The 20,146-nt window shown below is 42.1% G+C and overlaps 1 protein-coding gene and 1 pseudogene across 11 annotated transcripts in view; both read right to left on the reverse strand.

Moving 5' to 3' along the window:
- Nucleotides 1-20,146, reverse strand: part of STON2 (stonin 2) — a 176,099-nt gene that overhangs the window by 63,604 nt on the left and 92,349 nt on the right. The gene's annotated exons all lie outside the window — the stretch shown is intronic.
- On the reverse strand, nucleotides 8,533-9,022 carry LOC134808383 (small ribosomal subunit protein eS24-like; annotated as a pseudogene).

Here is a 20,146-nt window from a genome sequence, read left to right on the forward strand (position 1 = left end):
CTTTAAGCTCAGTCTGCATGGGCATGGGTACTTAGGGAGGCAAATAACACTTGGGTAATTAGATTCTAAGGGCTTAATGCAAAGGTTACTTCAAAAGGCAGTGCTTTAGCACACATCCTTTTGCATTTCACTCTGAAATTTGTTTCCTCCGAGTTAGAGTGTTAACACTAGCATAGGAAATGAGAGTGAAGGGTTACTCTGGGGCAGGGGTCTGGAAGAGCGTGGAGCAAGCAAACCTGGATGTGATTTAAACAATGAGTTTCTGGAGTCACTTTTAGGCTGAATTTTAGAGAAACAGGATCCTCAACAGTCTCCAGTGCCTATGGACTTTGCCTTGTCCAAGGGGCACATTCTGGAAGTAGGCATCCAGAAATCAAGATTTTAGAAATGGATTCACATTGAAAATTCAAGAACTTATTTGATAGCCTGACCTCTGATTAATCCTGAAATGAAGCCTTTCACAAATGGATAATAATTTGTTGGTCTGGAGGAAGCATGGGTGTTCATAAACAAAGGCATGGCAGTAATACAGCCGAGGGAGATGGAGCGGAGGGCGACGGAACAGGTACTTGCCTCAATTAACCCTAAAAATGCGCTTATGAGGGAGGATAACTGTTCCTCTTTCACATGTGAGCACACTGAGACCCAGAGGTTAGGGAACTTGGCTCATGCTGGGCCAGCTAGTGAATGGGAGACCCCGGATTTGGACCCAGGTTTGCCTGAACCCAAGACCTGGTATCCTCCCACCATACAGCCAGGAATGCCTTTCACCACTCCAACACTCACCTTTCCTCCACCTGCAGCTGACCTAAGGCTAGATACCTTTCCTTAAAGTTTTATAACTTTTCCAAAACTGATATGCCATGAAATGTAATTCTGTGGGTTTCTAGTAAGTGCAATAAAAGGGGGAAAATGTACTATATAGGTTTCTCTACTGTAGCTTCTCATAGCCTTTTGTATGCTAAATATACACTGTGACTCTCCAAGTTCAGGACCTACAGTGTGCCACGTTTCCCTTCCCAAAGAGGGGAAGGGATCTGCTGAATTTGGGAAACAGTATTAAAGAGATGTGTTGTTTTTTTCTCCTCCTCTTTTTTTTGAACTTATAAAAAATTCATTATAAAAAACTTCAAACAGTATATAAGGGCATAAAATAAAAAGTAAAAAATTCTCTATTATTCTTAACAATCTGTCCCATTCCCCAGAGGTAACCACTGTTAGCAATTTCTTATGTATCTGGTTCAGAAATGTTTATGTATATAAAGCATATATGACTACCCTCTTAAAAACAACATAACTTGGATTAAAGGATACCCGTGATGTGTTATTTGGCACTTAAAAAAAAACTTAATGATAAATTTGAGATTTTCCATATCAGCATATAGAATTGCTTGGGCAAGTTAGAGTCAAGAAAAGTAAAAGTTAGGTCTAAAATACTGGATTACCACTTTATAGAAGGGTCTGCAATAGGGGCCACAGTATGCACAGAGGGGCAGACTGAGAAGGGATAAAGAAGAGGGACTCACACCCCTGTAAATATGATTACAATTGAATAGATACTACACGTTTTACTCTACGGGTTAAAAAACAAAAAAGTGACAGAGAAACGAATTTCTTCCCTCTTCCAGCTCTCTCACCCCAATGTATTAATTGAATAAAGCCTTACCCTCAACAACCCCAGCAATCAGTTGCTATTATTATCCTCATTTTACAGATCGAGAGAGCAACCTCAGAGTATGCACCCAGCACACAAGAACGGCAAAATAAATGCTTCAAGTTTTATTAATGAAGCAAACATGGCATTGGCCACCCTGATTTTTGCCACGCTGTGTTCCTAAAAGCCACACTATAAAGTGGATCCTATTTTCCCTTAGGAACAATGTTGTAATTACGGGTTCTGTTCCAAGACCTCATGTTGGTTTCCTATAAATTCAAGACATAATCAATAAAATCTTGTAAAAACAGAGACACAACAGTAAATCTAATAATCATGTAAAATAGTAAAATGATGTTCCATGACTCAGATTTTGCGAGATTGGCTCATACAACCCCTCCTTTTTACTGATGATGGAAAGAATATCCAGAAGATTGTGTGGATCTTCTCTAAAAGTATATACCTTGTTATACTGTCTCAGTAATGAAACAATTTTAAAATGTGCCCACATTTGAAACCTGCATTACACAAGGAACTCCAACATACTCTACAGTGTACATAGAAACATATTGTATCACAAATTTGACACAATATTAATATACAAGTTAGAACAGGCATTACTCGTTTAACTAGAAATAGCTTCCCCTGCCTGCCTCCTTAGAATTAAAAGGTCATTTGAGGAATGATTTGACTGACTCATTTCTTAGAAAAACTGTCTAGGGATAATGTGAATCAATACTTTCCTATTTTCTCAATATATTTTTCTGTATAAACCAGAGGCTTTCAACATCATTCCATGGGTTTTATCCCTGCTAACACAGTTGCAGAAGTGTCTTCATAGTTTGAGACATTACTTGGGACCTTAGATTGATTTGGGGTGTACAGTTTGACCCAATCCTCCTGCACTCCTGACAATTCTTTCTTTTTTATTCCTCCCCACCCATTGTCCTAAGTAAGGAAGCCAACATGGCAAAACCCCGTCTCTACTAAAAATACAAAAATTAGCCAGGCGTGGTGGCACGCGCCTGTAATCCCAGCTATTTGGGAGGCTGAGGCACGAGAATTGCTTGAACCTGAGAGGCAGAGGCTGCAGTCAGCCGAGATTGTGCCACTACACTCCAGCCTGAGCAACAGCGCAAGACTCCATCTCAAAATAAAATAAAATGTGAATTATAATTATTTAATATTATCCAGTCTCTAGACAGTGTTAAATTCCTCTAAATATATCAAATTTTTTTTTATACTTTGTTCAAGTCAATACTGCAGTTGGTTCATAGGTGTTGTCGTTTTATCTAAACATTCTTTTTCCATCTTTATTTTTCTTCCTTGCAATTTACTTCTTGAAGAACCTGGTTCTTTGCCAGAAAATGTCCCACAATCTACATTTTGATCATGGTATGATTTAACATGTTCCTCTCCCTTTGGAATTTATAGTTAGATTTAGAAGTTTGATCGCATTTAGATTTGATTTTCGGACAGACTAGCTAGTTGAAAGGCAGTCTTACGTACTTCCATCAAGAGGCAACTGGCATTTGATAAGTTCGGGTATTTGTGCACTTAGCAACCACTGAAAATCAATGCCTTGGTATTATTTCCTAGGGATTGAAAAATGATTTTCTTCCATTTCTTCCTCATTCATTAACTGAGATGCTATTAATATTAAAGGTTTATACTTTCCAAAATGAAAGCATACATTTCCCGTTTCTGTTTTTGGCCACAACATGTTATGTTAGACAATATATATTTTTTCCACCTATGTATTTCATTAAAATCTATTTTACTGAGAAGATTATTAGTAGTATTATAAATAATTACTCAGATTTCTGTAACATAACAACAAGTGGAAAACACCATTCAGAAACCTTCAGTCAAAGAGTGGTGAAGGACTGGTCCACAGCACACCACTCAAGTTCAAACCTAATTTTGCAACTTGTGAGCGCTATGACTTTGGTCAAGGCTTTTCATCTTCTTACCCTCAGTTTTTTCATCTGTAACATGGAGATAATAAAGCCTACCTTACAGCTTTTATGAGAATTCATGATAAAGTATGCAAAGAGTATGTTTCAGTGTCTGACAAATAGTAGATACTCAATAAGTTGTAGTCATGACTAGTTTCATCATTGTCTCCCCCATACCAAGTACAGTGCCTGGCAAACCGCAGCTGCTCAATCAATATCAAGTGAGTAACTTCAGGGATGATTGGCTTTACTTTGTCTCAAGCTGATGGTGGCTTTAATAGTTCAAGATCCTGGGAATATAGAAGTCTATTAATTAAATGTAAATAGAAGTCTATTAATTAAATGTAAGTCCATTCATGGGCTTACATTTAATTGGCTGTAGGAATGGAAAAGGGCATGATTTGCTCCCAGGTTCAATTATCCCAGTCAGCTATTTTGAAAGTAAGTACTACTGGTAACCCAGGGTTGAGGAGCAGAATCAACTCAACTATATCTACAGAGAGGTACGAAGACATCAATTTTCTCCAAAAGAAAGATGTACCAGCATTGCTATCACCTTGACTTGGCCTGAGGTGCTTTGAGGGCTCACTCAGTGTACTGAGTTAAACTGTGTCCCTCAAAAGATAGGCTGATGTCTGCTACAGTTTGGAGGTTTGTCCTCTCCAAATCTCATACTGAAATTGGATCCCCAGTGTTGAAGGGGGGTGCCTAATGGGGGATGTATGGGTAATGGGGTGGATGCCTCATGAACAGATCAATGCCCTCCCTGGGGAGGCAAGGGGGCAAGTGAGTTTTCATTCTTTTAGTTCCCAAGAGAGCTGGCTGTCAAAAAAAGCCCGGCACCTCCCCTCTCACTCTCTCACCGCCTCTCTCACCATGTGACTTCTGTGCATGCCAGCTCCCCTTGTGCTTCCCACCATGAGTGGAAGCAGCCTGAAGCCTTCAACAGATGCAGATGCCAGCGCCATGCTTCTTGTACAACCTGAAGAACCATGAGCCAAATATCTTTTTCTTTATAAATTACCGTCTCAGGTATCCCTCTATAGCAACACAAAATGGACTACGATGTTGAAGTCCTAATCCCCAGAACCTACGAATGTGACTTTATTTGGAAATGGGGTGTTTACAGATGTAATCAAGTTAAGACGAGGTCATATTGGATTAGGGTGAACCCTAAATCCAGTCACTGGTGTCGTTATAAGAAGAGACATGGCCGGGTGCGGTGGCTCACGCTTGTAATCCCAGCACTTTGGGAGGCCGAGGCGGGCAGATCACGAGGTCGGGAGATAGAGACCATCCTGGCTGACACAGTGAAACCCCGTCTCTACTAAAAATACAAAAGAAATTAGCCAGGCGTGGTGGCAGGCGCCTGTAGTCCCAGCTACTGGGGAGGCTGAGGCAGGAGAATGGCGTGAACCCAGGAGGTGAAGCTTGCAGTGAGCCGAGATCGTGCCACTGCATTCCAGCCTGGGCGACAGAGCTAGACTCTGTCTCAAAAAAAAAAAAAAAAAAAAAAAAGAGAGACACAAAGATACAGGGGAAAACGTCATGAGAAGATGGAGGCAGAGACTGGAGTTATGCTGCCACAAGCCAAGGAAAGCCAAGGACTGCCAGCAACTAGAAGAAACCCCACTGACATGTTGACTTTGGATTTCTAGCCTCCAAGACTGTGAGAGAATACATTTCTGTTGTTTTCAGCCACCCAGTTTGCGGTAATTTGTGACAGCAGCCCTAGGAAACTAAAACATACAGTGAACTCAGACCAAAAGTATGGATCAATCAGCCTACCTATGGCTTAAACCGTTTAGTGGGAAAGAGAGAGAAGGGGGTGGGGGAAATCCTTGACAGGAGAACCTGAGTCAGCTTTAATTTGTCTTAGACCAGCTGGGCCCACAGCTGACTCTTCAAAGCTGCACAAGTACCAACAGGTAAGCCTGCTTTACCTGAAAAGCAGGTGGGCCGAAGCCACAGGACTTGTTGGCACTGATATGTTAGGAATGAAAACACCCTTTGTAGGGTAAGGCAGCTTCCGTCTTCCTCCACAGGAGGGAAAGAGGGAATATTAACACCATCCCACATTGGGGGAGAAGTACTTTATCCTAGGTATCCACCTCTCTATCCTGTTGTATCTCAGGGAGGCTCCATGGCCTAATAAAAACATCTACACTCTCTGACATGGGATGCTCCTTAGCACTCCCCTGGTTATTCAACCATGCCAAGCCTCAGCATACCATCACCCCCTCTCGGCACTGTGAGAAGAATTCAAATCCAATAATGCAGTGGAGAACCTGGCATGTGAGAGGTGCTGGTCTGGCACCCTTTACAAAGCCGTATCTGGATACTTGTGATGGTAAACAGTCAGGGTGGCCACTCACAAACCCTCCCTTTGTGTGCCAGGCACTGAGCTGGACACTGTAGAGACTGAGTTACGATCTTTGATAAATGAACTGTGTTAGGGCTTTGGGATTTAGAGATGGTGTCTTTCTTTTTTTCTTAAAATGTTATTTATGTTATAGTAGTGTTTTATAATAAAATGTCTTAAAATTCTGATCTAATATTTTTAAAAAGAAGTGGGAAAAGCTGTCACACATATTTATTAAAAATGTATTTTTTACAACATTGCTCAATTGTTCAGCAAGGCACAGCTGAATCTTGCCAAAGCTCCAAGAGAGCCAGTGTCCACCTCAAATTTCCCCTCACCCACACTGCATTCCAACACTGTCAGGAGCACATGATTTAGCACTTAATTGGTGGCTAATTATTGCAGGTGTGCTAGTTTTATTTTCCTAGCTTAGCTCCCTCAGGGCAAAAATTACCTCCTTTCACACCATCTATTAGCACCTACTCAAAAGTCCTGCATGCCCAAGGATTAGCTGGCCTTACAGACAGGACTATGCAATAGACTTCTCTCTACCTTTCTGGAGAACAAGCCATAACAAGCTGCTTAGTGATTAAGTTAGTGCAAGGAAGGAAGCAGAAGAGACTATGACTAAGAGCTGTGCTCACATTTGGGGTCTGCTTAATAATTTCCTATTGGTTCACTCTGAAATGGCACCACCAAAGCCACGGGGCAAAACATGGAGGTGGTACTCAGAGATCCAGCTATGGGTCAAAAGCACCTGAGAAACCGGTGTGTATGTGTGCAGGCTTGTGTGTGCACGTGCAGTGGCATGTGTACATACCTCAAGGCTAAAGCAATTCAAGCTTTTCTCTTTCTAAGATAAAAAACCAGCCTTTCTCAGTGACTGCTAGAATGTATTATTTCTTTACGACTGCCACAGATGCTTTGGGTACTTGCTGGAAGCAAGAAAGAGACTTTAGCCCCATGTGTCTTTGGAAATGTGGATAGGAGAATTATGTGCCAGACACTGTGCTAATTTCTTTACATTTGCTCTTTTAATTATTCCACTCAGAGGTTCTAGGGGGTTGGACCAACCCCATTTCACTGGCTGGAAAACTGCCTAGAAAAGGCAGAGCCAGGACTGGATCTGATGTGTCAGTGACTCCAGCATAGACTTCTGCATGACCACAGTTCAATACTACTGGGGGGGGCGGGTACAGAGCCACAAACTAGTATCAGGCAAAGTTGTTAGACCCTAGACATTTTCCTCCCACACCCTCATCCACTGCCCACCAATACAATGAATGAACTTTCACTGCAGACCCTCAGATCACTTCACAAAGAAGGCCTCTAGGCCTAAATCCAGCCATGGATAGGGGGAGAGGAAAAAGAGACCCATGTTGAAGCCGTTGGACTTGGGTTAAAAGCTGCATTGTCCCTCCTCTCCATGCAGAGCAGCTAATTGAGGTTAGAGCCATAGAAACCAAACAAAAGGCTCTGAGGAGCCCACACATCCTAGCCTAACTGCTGCCAACCACTGTGGGAAGGGCCAGAGGAAGCCCTGCTTGCCCTCATTCCTCAACAGTTTAATGAAGATTTGGTCTGTCATCTTCCCAGGGAAGACACTCCTGCATGACTGTCTGAGAGAAACTGATTTTTATTCTCAAACAAAACAGTGGATCCTCCTTTAAAGCCAGAAGTCAGCAATAAAATGGGTCATAAACATATTTCTGGGGTTACAACCCCCTTAGAATAGGCACTTGGATTTCTCTCCCAGCCTCTGAGCCTGCCAAAACCAAATTTCTGGAGAAGTTCCTCAGCATCATGGCTGGGGAGCGGTGGGAAGGTCTGCAGAGGCTGTGGGCCTCCCTGAGCCGCTGCCACAGATGGGCACTTTTCGGGCCAGATCTTCCATGGTCTCTGAAAGTTATGAGAATATTCACCCAACACCATCTATTAGCAAATGAGGATATCCGGCTTGCTTTGTATGTTTGGGATGATTCTGAAAGAAGTCACATTCGCATTTTAAAATGTCTAAGATTTTATCACATAAATGACACACAAAAAAGCAAAATTTTATATGCATCATAAAGCAAGGATTACCTTTGAACCGGCAAAGAAAAACCCAACCATTTTCTTTTTAGATTTATTTTACTTCTACTCTTTAAAAACCTCTCTTTTGGGGATAGAAATTCCTGGGAAGAAGGCATCATTACTCAGATATTAAAAATATCTTACCATATGTTCCCCACATGGGCTTGAGTATACTAAACCTACCTCAGTGCCTTGAACTTACTGTCATCTACAACTTTTTGCCGTTTCTGTATAACTAAATTGACAAGCAGACTTTCTGGGACTGAGGATTTTAGCACTTTTCAAACAGGGAAGAAGCTGTCATATGAAAAAAAGATTAGATTTGCTCTTTATGGATTCAAGACATTGTCATAATAACTATAATAAAATAATAATAAATTATTGGAAGAGCTGACATCTATCCATTAAGCATATTTATTATATCAGTCATTATTTTAAGAGCTTTTTTTTCACACGAAAGTTTTTAGTTTATTGATCTTCCTGTGAAAAATCCACAATGGCCACAGATAACATCATTGCAACACCTTTACCCCTTCAGCTGTGATCCAATCTCCACAGCTCACTGCTAGACACCTCATTTCTTTTTAGCGACACCAACTTTGGCCTTTGCAGTCCCCCTGACTTTCCTCATTCTGTTCTTGTGTCCCTCTCGTTGCTTTCTTGAGTTCTTTTTCTTCTCATACAGACCATGTCTTACAAGTCTATGTTTGGATTCATATTTCTTTGCATAATCCAAGAAATCATAAATCATGCCAAAGCCAGTTGTCTTGCCACCACCAAAATGAGTTCTGAATCCAAGTACAAAGATGACATCCAGTGTGGTCTTGTACATTTTTGCTAGTTTTTCCCGAATTTCTGTCTTAGGTACGGTACTGTTGCCTTCCCAGGGTGAAGGACGTCAATGACCATTTGTTTCCTCTGAAGTCGTTGGTTGGTCATGAACTTTCTAGTTCAGATAGTTACCATGTCATTCATGATGGTGGTCTATCCTCAGACAGTCAGGGAGGCTATTCTAAGAGCTTTAAATGTATTTTTCCATTCAGTCTTCTCAACAACCCTATGAAATCGTTACTGTTATGGCTCTAATTTTGCTGACGAAGAAAACAAAGCTCAGAAAAGTTAAGTGTTTTGTACTGACTCAAACGGCTAGTAAGTAGGGAAGCCAGTATTCCAACCAGGCAGTTTGTTGCCACAGGACTAGTTGTTAACCGTAACATTGCATGAACATGGAATGAACTTCCTCTCTAGACAGCAAGTCCTTCGAGATGAGAGGCAGCCACTATGGTACAAGAACTTGAGCTTCACTTGGGATACTGGCAAGTTAACCCATCATGTCCCCCTGGTGATGCTGAATTCATATTCCACTGTATTAAGCTACTTGGTATCAACATGATTTTCTACTTTTGAACAGGTTCTATAGTTATATTTTTCATTTTTGTCAGGAAGTTAGTATGCCATTTGAGAAGCAGAAGGGAGATCAGCTTGTCATGGCAGGTGGCATTCAGATTTCTAATGAAAACATTTAGATTTGTACACCTGTTCTGAAACCGCCTCCATTTCTTCCTAGAGGCAGGTGGTTAAATACATACCTTTACCAAGGTTTCTGCTCTAAAGCCAAGAGGCTCAACCCTGAGACAGATGCCACACAGCACCTGCAGCTTGCACTACTCTTAAGCAAACCCAATGAGAATGCATGTCAGGTTCAAGCATGGCAATAAGGCCAGAAGTGATACTGATGCTGAAAGGCCAGGTAAGATTTCATTAAACCAGCCTTCTCTAAGTCACTGTGCCACCTCCAGGGCACCAGTAATTGCCCAGATCCAATACCCACCTCCTCTCTGCCAGAAGTGCTGAGTGCAAGAAGCATCTAAAAGAGGTAAAATATTAGATTTGTTGAAAGACTGCTCATTTTGTCTCCCTCGACTACTTTTTCCCTTTACTTCATTTACTTAAGTATTAAGATACAATTCACGTTCCATCACATACAATGGAGCTTGCAACACAGAGGAAGTGGGTAATGTATTCGGTTCATCATCCAGCCTTGAATCATTAAGAGAAAAACTTGACCAATCTTCTAGAACCTCTAAAACAGTAACAGCAACCCCCTTTTATTATTCTGAAGGTGAAGAACTAGAATTTTAGGCCTCAGGCAAGCTCTTCATATCTTTCTCTCTTTCTACTTCCAGTTCCTCTTAGCCAACTGTCTCCAAAATGCCCTTTCTGGGCACCTAGAAAGAAAGAGGGACATGTCCTTTTGTAGGGTATGAAGCACATTGGCTGTTGTTACTTCTCCAAGTGAAGCTGAGCAGAAAACTACTGGCAATCCCAAGGCAGAAATAGGGCAGAAGGGTGACTGGGAAAGAGCAAGACAGGGAAAGAGAAATGTCCTATCGTAGTCTGGTGAGCTATAACAGGGAGCTGGCTGCTCTTTGGACCAATGATTTTTACCAATTTTATTTATTTATTTATTTAGAGACAGAGTCTCATTCTGTCACCCAGGCTGGAATGCAGTGGTGTGATCTCAGCTCACTGCAACCTGTATCTCCCAGGCTCAAGCAATCCTCCCAGCTCAGCCTCCCAAGTAGCTGAGGCTACAGCCACACACCACCACGCCTGGCTAATTTTTTTTTTGTATTTGTGTGTGTGTGTGTGTGTGTATAGACAGGGTTTTGCCATGTTGCCCAGGCTGGTCTCAAACTCCTGGACTCAAGTGATCCACCTGCTTCGGCCTCCCAAACTGCTGGAATTACAGGTGTGAACCATCACACCTGGCCTACCAATTTTAAATCTAAGAGTTGGCACTAAAAATGATGACCCATTCTTTATATAAAGACTGACCAGTGATAGTCTCAAAAACACTATTCAAGAACTCACTCTGTGGTAATGGGAAGAAAATTAAAAAAGATGAGAAAGAACTAGAAGAAAGAAGAAAAGGTAGAGAGAAGAAGTCTCAATGTATCTTAATCATGACCCTCTCAAAAGTGACCAAGTATATCTTTCCCCACTCCAAACACTTCCTGTCATTTCCATCTAATGAAATGTGCAGGGATGGTCTGAAGAGATGCATTCAACAGGAAAGGAAGCTGCTGGGTAAGAATATCCAGGGTGTCACCTCTCAAGAGTTATTGTTTTTCTTTTGGTTCTGGGGACATAGCTGGACTGTCAGATACCCTGCTGCAGGAAAGGTCACACACCTACAGGGGAGACAGAGGAAAGAGCTGAAGGGAGAAACAAAGACGTAAGTTGGAAGAAGACCTAGATTTCAGAGTATCGCAATGGGTTCCATAAGTTTCATAAATAATACTCTTGGATTTACTATGGAGTCAGTCCTGCCAAAATCTACACTTGGACTTGAAACCTAATTGAAGAAAGTCATTCAAAAATACCAAAATGAGTGAAAGTACGACCAAAAAAAAAATTATTTTGTTGAGTAGGAATTCACAGAGCATATTTAGGGGAGAGAGAATTTAGGAATGGGAGAGAGAGACAGACAGATATACACACAATATTAAGAGGAGGTATCTGAAAAGGTAACAAAAACAATTCCAGACTTTTTGGTTTTTGTAGAGCTCAGCAGCACAAAGGTTATGAGTGTCTGGTAGGGGCTACTCAGGACTGAGTAGGGGTATGGCGGAAGGTCAAGGAATCAGAATTCCAAGGCTATTCTTACAAGGACTAAAGAAAAAACTGCCCTTGAGGTTGAGGCTGAGTCAGAAGGTAAGTGAAGCCAGGGGATTCATTTCAGGTGAAAATGAGATTCAAAGTTTGGCACGCCATACAATAGCTGAGAACAGGTAATTCCAATTATACCTGCCATCTATGTAACAGTCATAATTTACAAGTTAACTTACCACTGCATATCTCATTTCATTCCTCAATAAACTCTGTGAAGCGGTTAGGTAGGGTGGGTATCCTTGTTACCACATTCCAGGAAGAAACTAAGGCTTAGTGGGGTTGAGTGATTTCCCAAGGTCTTATGGCTGCTAAGTGGGAGAGTGAGGGCTCCTAGTGACCTCTTCTGACTTCTACTCCAGTGCTTACTCCACCATACCATAACTCAGGAGTACCAGAAATATCACTAAGGGGAAGATGGATTTGGAAAATACTTAAGTGAAGGGCCAAAGTCAGCAATGTAAAGTACATGACCTGCATGGAGGGTGGTAGAAGTGGACCCTGCTGGTTTGTGGGAAAATGTGGAATGATGGCAGCTCAACAGGGCATGAAAGTCACCATGGGGAAAGGAGACTATGCCAGTCCTTCCAAGGTTGAGGGAATCAGGACCACAAGGAGAAGAAGGGAAGTCTGGTGACTTTAAGGAATTATAGGGAGCACAATGTAGAGGTAGAAAAGGTAGGACTATCTCCTCACCATCAACAAGGATTTGAAGGATACAAGATGGCTCAGGTTGGAGTGAGTGAATGAATTAGTGGGTGAATGAATGAAAGCCAAAGACGCTGGGCAGAGAGGCTTTAACCTCAGATGAGTGATCAGCAGGAGGAGGGATGAGGATGACCATGGGTAGAGAAGAAGGTGGGAGCTACAGCAGTGACAGGAAAGGAGGTAGCTGTTGGGGAAGTTGCAGAACTTTCCCAAGGTTCTTAGTCTTAGTCCCAAGGTTCTAACTGTAGTAATAAATTCGAGGATGTAAAAATCACCGTGAGCTTTAGAGAAGATAATGTATACGAAAGTGTCTGGCAGTGCCTGGCAAATGGTAGGTGCTCAACAACCTCTGATTAAAACAGAAGTCAAGTCACATGGACCCTGGGAAATGTGCTCCTCACTATTGACCTTTGTGTTTCAATCAAATATTTACTGTATACTATTATGGGTAACATGTTGGAAGTGATCTAATAATGAATCAGACATTGATATTGCTTTTACCCTCCGGGCACATCTGATACAGATCACAGTGTAATGTGGTAGTAAATTCACCTGTTCAGCAGATAATTATTGAGCATCTACTATGTGCCAGGCACCGGTGATACGCCAATGACAACAGAAAGTCCCTGTGCATGTGGAGTTCATGTGGGCACAAAGGACAATCCAAATCAGACAAATCATTTCAAGTAGGGTTAAGTGCAATGGAGAAAGACAAAGGAGAGTAAAGAGGTAGAGAAGAAAGAGGGCACAGGAGACCCTATTTTACTCATGAGGTGGTTGGGGAAGGCCTGTATGAGGAGGTGACAATTGAGCAGAGACATGAATGGAGTGAGGGAGTGAACCGTATGAAGATCTTGAAGAACGACCTTCCAGAAAGAGGGAACAGCAAGAGAAAAAGCCTAAGACGTCAGCAAGTATGAACATGAGAATGGAGAAAGTGGTGACTGACATGGCACAGCTGCTGAGATAGCAAGGAGGTCAGTCCTACCTTGGGGTGTCACTGTATGTATGGGGGTGTCACATTATGATATAATATGAAATATAAGTTAGGTACAGTAGCATGTGCCTGCAATCCAGCTACTAGGAAGACTGAGGTGGGAGGATCACTTGAACCTAGGAGTTCAAGAACAGTCTGGGCAACATGGTGAGACTCCACCATAAATAAAAAAAGAAAACAAGATTTTAAAAAAGATGAAAAGAAAAAGAAAAACATGTTTGGTTTCTACCCCAGGTTCCTAAGACAGAACTCCTAAAGCTCTTGTAGATAGAGGTCATAGGAGAATCTTCTGTTCTAATACTTGGTTGTTGACCCCGATTCTTGACACAGACATCTTAAGTCCCTTGGAATTTCTTGGGTGAAAGGAGCATCTTTTGTCCTAATAAGGCAACTCTTGGCGGACTTCTGAACATCAGGATAGGAGCTGGTTGCCAGGGGAACCAACCATGTGATGAAAGGATTGGAACTTGCAGCCTCCTCCCCAACCTAGGAAGGGGAGAGGAGCTGAAGGTTGTGTTGATCACCAATCAATGGCCAATGATGTAATCAATCATGCCTATGTAATAAAGCCTCCATAGAAAACCAAAAGGACAGGGTTCAGGGAGCTTCCAGGTAGGTGGACACATGTGAGTGTCAGAGAGGGTGTGGAAGCTCTGGGCCCCTTTCCACATGTCTTGCTCTGTGTGTCTCTTCTGTCTGGCTGTTATCCTTTAAATGAGAAACCAGTAAATATAAGTACAGTGTTTCTCTGAGTTCTGTGAACCGCTCTAGCAAATTAAACTTAAGGAGGGAGTCATGAGAATCCCAGATTTATATCTGGTCGATCAGAAGTATAGGTGACAACCTACTACAAGCAACTGGTATCTTAAGTGGGGGATAGTCTGTGGACTGAGTCCTCAGCCTGCAGCGGTCTGACACTATGTCCAGGTAGATAATGTCAGAATTGAGTTAAATTATAGAACATTTCATTGGTGTCTGCTGGATAACTGGTTGTTAGTGGGAAGCAATCCTCACATATTTCAGTGACCAGAGGTGAAACATTCTGTATTGAGAGTAACAGTGACAGAAACACTTTGGTCTTTTCGATCCTTAATGGGAGGCATAATAAGGAATCAAGGAAAACTTCCTGGAGGTGCTGGCAATTGAGCTGAACCTGGACAGAAAAGCAGCATTTGGTTCTACAGCAAAGGAACGCCATAAACCAAGGCCCAAAGGAGGAAAGCAAAGAGTGTGTGTAGGGAGCAAAGAAGAGTTTGGTTTGGATGAAGAGGACATTCGATAGAGGGAAGTGGTGGCCAATTAGGCAGTAAAGGTGGAGGCAAGCAAGAAAGGGCAGGAAGAAAGAAAGGGCAGGAGAAAAGAAAGGGCAGGAGAAAAGAAAGGGCAGAAGGAAAGGAAACCTTAATTCTTGAAAATGCATTATCTACTAGGCACCTAGGTAGGTTCTTTGTCTTATTTCATTTAATAAACACAGCTACCCTAAAACATCCCCATTGTAATAGACGGCAAAACTGAGGCTAGGAAAGGTTAAACCCCAGAGTGAGTTATGGATGTCAGGCTAAAGAAGTCAGGGTTTAGGCAGGGGAAATCATGGAAGGTTTGTAAATGCGGGAGGGACACAGGCAGAGCTGTGCTGCTCTGGGATTAACCTGGCACGCAAGGTGGATGGCAGCTCAGGGGCAGGCGACCAGCAAAGACAGTGCAGATCTCCAACCATCACTGTGGGGAAGAACCATCTTGTTTCTTTCACATTCCCAAGGCCCTGAGTAGTAGGTCAATATCAGGTAGCCAGCACTTGATTACCAGACTACCCAATTTGAAGTTCAGAGCCAAGAACAGCATAGCCCCTGTTCAATCTAATCTTCCTTTTCTTGTGACAGGGATGTCATGTATGAGCCAAAGAAGGCCGGGCTAAAGTTTTAGCTTTTTCAGACTGTAAGGTAAAGTATCAAGAAGGAGCGGCTTACCTGCTCCTCAAACACTAAAAAGTTGCATTTGATTTTTTAAAAAATAAAACAAAGCATTATGCTATAATATGATGGAATACTACCCATCAATAGAAAATAATGGATTATTGGTACACATAACAATATAGATGACTCTCAAAATAAGCTAAGTAACGCTGGGCGTGGTGGCTCACACCTGTAATCCCAGCACTTTGGGAGGCCGAGGCAGGTAGATCACGAGGTCAGGAGATCAAGACCATCCTGGCTAACACGATGAAACCCCATCTCTACTAAAAATACAAAAAATTAGCCGGGCGTGGTGGCGGGCGCCTGTAGTCCTAGCTACTCGGGAGGCTGAGGCAGGAGAATAGCGTAAACCCGCGGGACGGAGCCTGCAGTGAGCCGAGATCGTGCCACCGCACTCCAGCCTGGGCGACAGAGCGAGATTCCGTCTCTAAATAAATAAATAAATAAATAAGCTGAGTAAAAGAAGCCAGGCAAATTAAAGAACCCACTCTATGAATCCATGTATACAAAATTCTTGAAAATGCAAACTAATTTGTAGCGACAGAAAGCAGAGCAGTGGGTGCTTAGGGGTGGGGTGGGGGACAGAGAGAGAGGAAGTGATTATAAATGCACACGAGGAACTATTGGGGTTAGTGGATACGTTCATTATCTTGATTATGGTGATGACTTCACAGGTGGGTACATGTGTCAAAACTCATGAAACTCCACTCCTGAAAGATGGAGAAAAACACAATGGCTCTATAGATCTTAAATAGGGCCCTTAAAATCAGGGGAGATGAGCACTACGGATTTCCATAGCTTTTGGCACACAGATGTCTTGTGAGTATTTGTGTTCTTTCAGGGCACAGAGCTGGACCACATTTTCCAGCCCCGCTGGCAGTAAGCTGTGGCCAGGCCCTGAGTTCTGGCCAATAGGATGCACACTTCCACAGCCCACCCACCACCTAGATGACTCTGAGGACATAGAGTAGCCTGGGTTCCTGAACTCTGGAGCACTGCACACGGACACCAACTCGCACTAATGGTGGCTTGAATGAAAAATGAACTAGGCTGAGTCACTGAAATCTTGGGTTTTTACAGCAGTTAGCCTCCTGGACAAGGACATTATATAAATTATCTAAATACTATTAATATATATCAATATATAATATATAGAATATTATATAACATCTAATCACTAGTGGAATATGTTATATAATACATGTTAATATATTAATAATTGGTATATTAATATTCTTAATACCAATATTAATACCAGTAGAACAGTAGGTAAATCATTGAAACTTAGTAAGTCCTAGTGTCCTCCTCTGTAAAAAGGAAGGACATTTTTCTGCTTACCTCACAGGCTGTAATTAAGGATGAATAAAATCATCCATGTGACAGCTTTTTGAAAACAGACGTACTTTTCACATACAAGATAATGATCATAACTACTATTACAAATGTCTGTATCTGATTTTCTTAGGCCAAGTTCACAGTTTCACTTCCAGTGAGCACCAGGTGACTTTTGTTCCAAGTCAGAAAGACCTCACTCTTAGCTCCAGCAACTCCCTTCTATTTGATATGGCCTGAAAAGCATTCATCAGGACGGTGCTTGTTGATACAAGAAGGGAGAGGGTTAGGTGGATATGTTTAATTGTAAATTCACAGATAAGGGATACATTTTGCAAAATAAAAATAAGATCAGCTATGCTTCTTGCTTTATATTTACTCATTTTATAAGTTTTTTTTTTTTTTTCCCCAAAAGTCTGGCCCTGAATCCTATTTCTGGGAGGTCACAAGGGAAGCAAGCCAAGACTGATGTATTACTAACCTAAATCATCACTGCTGGAAAAAGGGCCTCAAAGTGCACTTGAACACTAGCAATTGAGAAGGCACAATGGGAGCAAGTGGGCGTGTATGGGGCACATACCCACTCACCCACAGAGCTCCAATTAACTCCTGGGATTCCTTTCAGACTCTTCTAGATAGTGCTAGTCCACCTATTGTAACAAAAGTTCTGCCAATACTATATTTTAAACAGGTGAAGTAAGAAAGCTTTCAACAAATGTCACTTTTTCCTTTTGGAATCCATAACCCTAATCTAAATTATGCCACAGTAACAGATAATCTCAGAATCTTCATGTCGTAAAATTACAAAGATTTATTTTTCCCATTTATACCCAACAAGGGTCAGCTGCAGCTCCATTCCTCATTTTCATTTCAGGGCTCAGGTTGAAAGAACAGATCCTGTCTACAGCATCTGACTCATCCCTGGCATTCACAGGCACTGATCTAGGAGTTCAGATGCTGGCTCACATAATACATGTTTAAGCATTTAAAAGTATAAACCACGCTAGACTGTTAAATTATGTGTTATACTCCTTGACCAATATTATGTTCATAACAACCCAGAAAGCCATAATGGAGTTTTTTTTTTTTTTGAGATGGAGTTTCACTCTTGTTGCCCAGGTGCAATGGTGAGATCTCGGCTCATTGCAACCTCTGCCTCCCAGGTTCAAGTGATTCTCCTGCCTTAGCCTCCTGAGTAGCTGGGATTGCAGGCACCCACAACCACGCCCAGCTAATTTTTGTATTTTTAGTAGAGATGGGGTTTCGCCACATTGGCCAGGCTGGTCTTGAGCTCCTGACTTCAGGTGATCCGCCCATCTCAGCCTCCCAAAGTGCTGGGATTACAGGAGTGAGCCACTGCGCCCAGCCCATGATGGACTTTTGATTTCTCAGAATCCTTGGAGCTCCACACAGAAATGTCACAGTGCAGGGCAAGGTAGCCCCTGGCCTGAGGCCTGCTCCCTTTCCTTTCCCCGTTCACTGCACTGCTCCAGCCTGCACTGTGAAGGCCCTGTGTGCTGTGTGGGGCCCTCCTGATCCACACATCTGAGCTCTATTCCCGGTCCCCATAAGTCTAGGGGCACACAAGAGCAGCATGGTCCACGCTTAGGTGCACAGATCTTGGAAGAGGCCACAGAAGAGAGCCAGGGTCTGCCTAGGTAGAGGATCCTGGAGTCCCGGGTACATGAACCATGGTCTAGAAGTGGGGGCATGGGGACAAGTGAAGCCAGAGAGCGCCAGAACAGAGTCCAAGCCAGGGTCTGAGGGGCAACCTGTGAGGCAGTAATGGGTGGTTTTGACAGAGGAAAAAGAGTGGTGGTGGAAGCACAGAGAAATCTGCACTGGAAATGTCACTTCCACCTGCTTTCCACTGGCCCCAACACAAGTCAAGCGGCAATGCCTATGTCAGTGAGGCAGGAGAGCCATCCTGTTATAAGTGGAGACTACATCTCAGGGAGGGTAGGGCATGCTTCCTCCAGGAATATCATCTTCTTTCCTTAGATACCAGTACCGAGGGTTTAGGAGAAAACACATAAGTTGAAAATAAAAGTTAACAGCTCACAACTGGTAGCATTCTAAATGTGGTGAAATGACACAGTGCCTTGCAAATAGCAGACACTGAGGGAAAGGGGGAGAATTGGATTGATATATGCCAAAGTAGAAAATGCCCCCCAATCCCAGCATCCTCTGTGGGAAAAGGACAATAATTTGGCAAAAGAGAGAGCAGTAAGTCTCCTGGGATACATTCTGGCTCAAACTAACAATGTGTTGCTTGCGGCAACCAATTTGTACAAACAAATCAGTCCTGGGGAGGGGGAGAGGGGAGGCAACTCATACAAGTAAACCTGGCAGCATCTCCCTTCTCCCACCCTACCCTCCCTCCCATCTCTTCTCAAGAAAGCTTTTCTTCCTGATTCCAATTCTGCAGCAAAATGCCACAGACACAAGCATTTCACAAAGCATATCGGGTGAGCCCACCCTTCAGTCAATGAGAACTGAAAGAATAAAAGAAACCGCCTTTATGAAAACTAGCCAAGGATATCAAATGAAACTTTTTCTAGTTAGATGTAGCTGTTTTTCTACAACCTTAAAAAATTTTCTTCCCATTCACTAAGTCTTAGTTTTAAAATATAAGGCATTCTGAAAAGTACATCATATTGTCATACTCATAAAAGCTACTCCTTATCATATTCCAGGCATTTTATGTACCTGGTCTCACTTAAACTTCAGAACAAACCTGCAGCTCAGTATTGTCATCATTATTATTATTATTTCCATTCTACAGTTGAGGAAACTAAAGGTCAGTGAGGTTACATGATTTGCCCAATATCACAGAGCAGGGAAGTGTTAGAGCTGGTGTTTAACCCTGTTCTGTCAAACTCTGAACACTATGACTTTCCATTATACTATACCTATGTCCTGTAAAGAATACGGAACTAGCATTATGCTGGTGAGAAATTAACCACTAGCTCATGGCTCTTTCATACAGAAAAGACAGAAATATTTGAAAGACTAGCCCTCCCCAAAGCAAACAAGCCAGCCCCTAGCCCCTGAGCAAACAGGTCAGCCCTTAAACACATCTATCATAAAAGAAATTTAAAAATAGTCCCCGTAAGATATTTAATTTTATTTCAAAATAGAAATATTTTCATTCTAATTTTTTCTGATTTTTAGATTAACGTATACTTATTATAAATAACTCAAATTATACAGAAATAAATGCAGTAAGGAATAAAAGTCCTATGTCCTCTAGATAACCACTATTAGCAGTTTGGGATATATCCTATCAAACTTTTTCCTAGATATTTAGAAATATACATATAAACACACACACTAATATAGCAAAATTAAATAGAGGCCAATATAGCAAAACGATTACACATTCTATTCTGTAACCTACCTTTTCAATTAACAATG

This window comes from Pan troglodytes, chromosome 15 (assembly GCF_028858775.2).
Source record: "Pan troglodytes isolate AG18354 chromosome 15, NHGRI_mPanTro3-v2.0_pri, whole genome shotgun sequence".
NCBI lineage: Eukaryota > Metazoa > Chordata > Mammalia > Primates > Hominidae > Pan > Pan troglodytes.